The sequence below is a fragment of the Gossypium hirsutum genome, chromosome A12 (assembly GCF_007990345.1).
Source record: "Gossypium hirsutum isolate 1008001.06 chromosome A12, Gossypium_hirsutum_v2.1, whole genome shotgun sequence".
NCBI classification, from domain to species: domain Eukaryota; kingdom Viridiplantae; phylum Streptophyta; class Magnoliopsida; order Malvales; family Malvaceae; genus Gossypium; species Gossypium hirsutum.
This window is the reverse complement of record NC_053435.1, coordinates 59,537,608-59,543,086: the sequence shown is the minus strand read 5'-3', so window position 1 is coordinate 59,543,086 and position 5,479 is coordinate 59,537,608. Positions and strand designations below refer to the sequence as shown.

General features: G+C 37.2%; 1 non-coding gene across 1 annotated transcript; it reads right to left on the bottom strand.

Annotated features, from left to right (window-relative positions):
- Positions 1 to 4,705: 4,705 nt before the first annotated feature.
- LOC121211532 (small nucleolar RNA R71) lies at positions 4,706 to 4,812 on the bottom strand. Its single transcript, XR_005906756.1, has one exon. It is a non-coding gene; the product is annotated as a small nucleolar RNA R71 (small nucleolar RNA).
- Positions 4,813 to 5,479: the final 667 nt, after the last annotated feature.

Sequence of the window (5,479 nt, the reverse complement as noted above, 5' to 3'; positions counted from 1 at the left end):
ACCCCTAGGTAAAAATGACTATTATACCCCTAGGGTTTATGTATGAATTTAATACATGGGATTTTGATAAACATGGTATGTATGATATGCACATGACATGTATGATATGCACATGATATGTATGATATGCACGTGATGTAATCATAAATGCATTGGGTTGGGTTTTTATATGAATGGAGGAAGTGAAAAAGGGCTTATGCCCCAGTTATTGAAGGGCTTGTGCCCCAGTTATTAAAGGGCTTATGCCCAGTTATTAAAGGGCTTATGCCCCAGTTATTAAAGGGCTTATGCCCCAGTTATTAAGAGGGCTTTTGCCCCAGTTGTTAAAAGAGGCTAGGCCTCCAGATATATGATAAAGCAGCTATGCTGCTAGTGGAGAGTTATGGCGGGGTGGGTCGAGTTAATCCCCACATGGTGTGCTGGTTGGTACGGGTGGAGAGTAGCGGATGGTGGGTTGAGTAGTCTCCCCAATTGGGCTTGCATTCTTTCATTGACATTACATGTGATATTGAAATGGGCCTATGGGCCATACCGTTTACAGTAAAGGCTTCGGCCCAATAATATGAAATATGAAAAGGCTTCGGCCCAGTGTTATGAAAAATGAAATATGAAAAGGGCTACGGCCCAGTACATGTTGAGATTGGGTTTGGGCTTAGGCCCAACAGGCTGTTATTGTTTTGGGCTCTGAAAGAGGCTTGTTGCACACTGAGTTTCCAAACTCAACCCCTTTCCTTAACCTCGCAGGTGAGCCTTGATGTGGGGACTTGGAGCCGGAGGGGATTCAGAGTAGCCACAGGGATCGTCTTTGGGCTTTTAAATAAGTGTTGATTTTCATTTAATTTCCTTTAATTATTATTTATTTTTGGGTTGTAATAAGGCCATTTTAACTTTTCTTTTATTTCTTTTCGGGATTAGTTTATTTTTAATAACTTTAAACCTGGTTGATAATTATTCAAATGGGCTAGACTTAGGACGTGTTTGCAAAACAATACTTGTTTTCAAAATATCTCAACACTACGATTAATTGATTTATCAAAGTCGTCCACTTAAACAAATTTAAACTCGATATAACAAAGTGTGGCTATGGTTATGGGCATGTCTAGGATTGGATCCAATCAAAGAGCTTGGTACTTAAGCAGCCTTCATGGCTCACCTCCTCTGTCTCGGATACCTACCTGGTGCCCAGCTTCCATACACTTTGTTAACTCAACAAAATATATGGTTTTTGAAACACTAAAACGAAACGTGGGTTTTCAACTCTAATGTGGCACGTCAGATTCGGCCATAACGTCTGGGCCGGGTTTGGGGTGTTACATGTGGTATTCTTATGAATGTGTATTGAGAAATTATAGTTGTTATCAAATTTAACATTTACTAATATGTGTAATGATGTACATATGTGAAATTGGAACATTGGATGGACTAAAAGTAAAATGAAACCCTATTAATTGTTTCAGACAAAGTCAGATATAGATGGCATGCCATAAGATAGGACTAGTTCAGGGATTTCCTCGACCTCGAGTCAATGAGGCACTGGGTGCCAATTTGCTTTGGTTTAACTGATGAGACACTGGATGTCAACTTATTTAGCACTTGGCAAAGTTATTACTTTGGATTTATCCGATGGGGCACTGGGTGCCAAACTAGTGTGTTGGTTGGATCCATGTATTGTTCGAGTCCAAGTCGTGTTTATAGGAGAAATTAAATGATAAAATTTATGTGTTTGATATTGAGATGACAAGAATGAGAAAAGGATATGAAATGGGAAATGAAACATGAAATGATGAAATAAGGTGTGAATATTGAAATGAGTTCATGTATTGAACAAAGAGATGAATCATTCCATTGCATGAGTTGAATTGTCAAATGTTATATGGAATGCCACTGTTATGTATTAGAACATGTGAAATCTTGAGGATGAGAATAGAGAATGAGAAAATTTATATTATTATATTATACTTTTTGTCATAACATTACTTATTGCATTTCTACATTTCAATTACTTATACTAAGTTACATTGTTCAGATTATAGAAATACCATTGAGTTATACTCAACATATGATTTTGTTTTCTATGCACAGGTTAGCTACATTTCAGCTTATCATTGACTCAACATCCAAAAACAAATCTCGAACTCAAGTGTAGTCGTGTTCTAAATTGTAATGGCATGTACCTCGGAAGTCTTTGGTTGATAGTAGGTTTGTTAATGTGATGATATTTTGGTTTAAAGTGAAAAATGATGGTTACTTGTATATATGGTTGTGGTTGAAGCTATGTTTTGGTATGTAGACTAGTTAATGTGTTGATGAGTGTTTTAGCTTAAAGCTTGGTAGCCTAAGTAGCTAAATGTTAGTTCAATATTGGGTGATTTGGTATGAATGTAAGTTTTTGAATGGTCGATGTGTTGTTGATATGTTTGAAGATTTAAAATGTGGTATCAATGAGGGTACATTGGTTAGGCACTTAATATGGTTGTTTTGGCTTGTTATGAGCATTTTTAATGGTGTTTTGAAAAGGTTAAATGGCTAGTAATTGAGCTGCTTAGTGTCCAAATAAGCATGATTTGGTAAAATTGAGTTTTAAGGTACATGTAGGTGCACATGGCTTGAGACACAGTCTGTCACACACGGGTGATAAACCGTAATTCATACATATTTTTATCCCAGGCTTAGCACATTTTATGGATGATTTTTCCTTAAAATTGGTGAATTCGATGCTCTTAATGTCTTAATTTCCTGTTTTATACTTAGGTGAGCATATGAGAGTGAAAAGAATGAGAAATGGACCAAAAGCGGAGAAAATGGGCCAACGTACGAAATCAACATGGCCTGGACCTTCTCACACGGGTAGATCACGCAGTTGTGTCAATTTGGTAGAATCGAAGCATGACTCACACGGGTGGACCATACGCCCGTGCCTATTTAACAGACTTGACCATAGCCTTAAGCAATCGCACATGGGTGTGTCCCTACCAAGCCCAAGTTTAGTCCAATTCGGAAAAGGCCAATAGGCATTCCAAAGCCTATAAATACACCCTAGAGGAGGAGGAAAAAGGGACACGCAGGGAAGGAAGCAGGGAGCTGCTCAAGGAAAACCAATTGATCCATCTCAGAAGCCGGATTCATCATCAAGACTGAAGATCTCCCCTCAATTTCCCTTCAGGAGTTTTGGGTTTTTCTTTATGTTTTCTATTCATTATTCTTCTAAGATGTTTACCTTTTTAGTTATGAACTAAAACCCCTAAATACCTAAGGGGAATGAAACCTAAGACAGATATTGGTATTATTATCTGAATTGTATGATAAATATTTGGCTTGTTCTTAATTATGTGTTCTTAATTCTTGTCTTGATATTCCAAGATATTGGTTCAAGTTAAGCTCTTATTTAGAGGAGGAATAGACCCTGTCTAAGAGTACATTTGTCATAATTAAGCGGAGTTAATTGCGCGCCTAGAGATAGGGTGACAAGATTTTGTCGGACTAGGGTGAAACCTAATAAGGGGATCCATAGATCGAGTTAATGCAACCCTAGGGAGTTAATTAGAAAGAGATTTCAATTATTCAACCTAGGGTTAGATGTTGTTAGTCTCGAGAGGGATAATAATATAACTTAGGGATTTCTACGGATCAAGTCAAATGAATAAATCGTCCGATTTAGAGTCAAATAACAAGTGAAGTCTAGGTGGATTTTTCCTTAGGTATTCTCTTGATTCAATCATTTTTCCAAATAGTAATTCCCCAATTCTATTTTCTATGATTTCTTAGTTTAGTTAATTAGTTAGTTAAAACAAACCCCATTATTCTTAGGCTAGATAATAAAAAGACAGTCATTACAAATACTTTTAGTTCCTTTGGGTTCGACAATCCGGTCTTGCTAAAACTATACTACTGTTCGATAGGTACACTTGCCTTCATCGTGATAATAGTTAGTTTCAAGAACGATTCATTATAAATATTTAAAACCTGTCACGAATATCACGCATCAAGTTTTTGGCGCCGTTGCCGGGGAACTAAGATATTAGAAACACTTGATTTTTATTACTTTAGCCATTTTACTTTTATTGCAATTTAAATTTTTATTCTATTTTCTAATTCTTCATTTATGTTCTTTTGGCAGGTTTTTTTATAGTTTATGACTAGAAGAAACCCATCAGGACCATTACTTTTTGACAGTGAGATCGATCGCACAGTTTGCAAAAACCAAAGAGAAATAAGGTGAAGCTTAAGATACACAGATAACGAGCAAGAGGACAATATTCAAACCCCAACCGAGGAGATGACTGAAAACCAAGAAAATTCGCCATCTCCTGCAATTGCTGTTAATCAAAATCCTACTCCGCGCACTATGTATGATTATGCTAAACCTAATTTAACAGGAACTAAGTCAAGTATAGTTAGACATGCTATTGCTGCAAACAATTTTGAATTAAAACCTAACACAATTCAAATGATACAATAGTTTGTTCAGTTTGATGGTTTGCAGGACGAAGATCCCAACGCTCACTCGGAAAATTTCCTAGAATTTTACGATACATTTAAAATCAATGGCATTTCTGATGATGCCATACGTTTTCAGTTGTTACCTTTTTCACTAAGAAATAAGTCTAAACAATGGTTGAACTCATTACCACGAGGGTCAATCACTACATAGGAACAAACGACTGAAATTTTTTTATTAAAATATTTTCCACCGGCTAAAACAACCAAATTACGTAATGATATCACTTATTTTGTGTAGATGGATTTATAAACACTCTACGATGCATGGGAGAGACACAAGGACCTTTTAAGAAGATGCCCTCACCATGGGTTACTGCTTTGGCTACAGGTTCAAACGTTCCATAATGGCCTGAATCCTTCTACTCGGCAGATGATTGATGCAGCCACTAGAGGAACTATCAATAATAAAACACCTAAGGCGGCTTACAAATTTATTGAGGAGATGTCACTGAATAACTATCGGTGGCAAGTTATGAGAACAAAGCCGACGAAAGCAGCCAGTGTTTTCAACCTCGACGCGGTTACTATACTATCTAACCAAGTAGAACTCTTAAATAAAAAGATTGACGGTTTATGTGGTTCTAAATAAAAAGATTGACGGTTTGTGTGGTTCTACTCAGGTACATCCAGTGATGAGGTGTGATTCGAATGGAGGAGGAGTATGCACAGAGTATCAACCCTTCAACCCTAGCATCGAGGAGGAACAAGTCTAATATATGGGTAACAATAACTCCAGATCCCAAAATAACCCATATAGTAACACGTATAATGCAGGTTGGAGGAACCATCCCAATTTCTCATGGGGTGATCAAGGAAATCAAAGGCCACAACATCCTCCGGGCTTTCAACAACCACCTTACCAGCAAGAAAAGAAGCTGAACCTTGAGGAGATGCTAACCAAATTCATCTTGATGTCAGAAACTTGTTTTCAGAATACTGAGACAGCACTCAAAAATTTATAACCATCGATCCAAGGGCT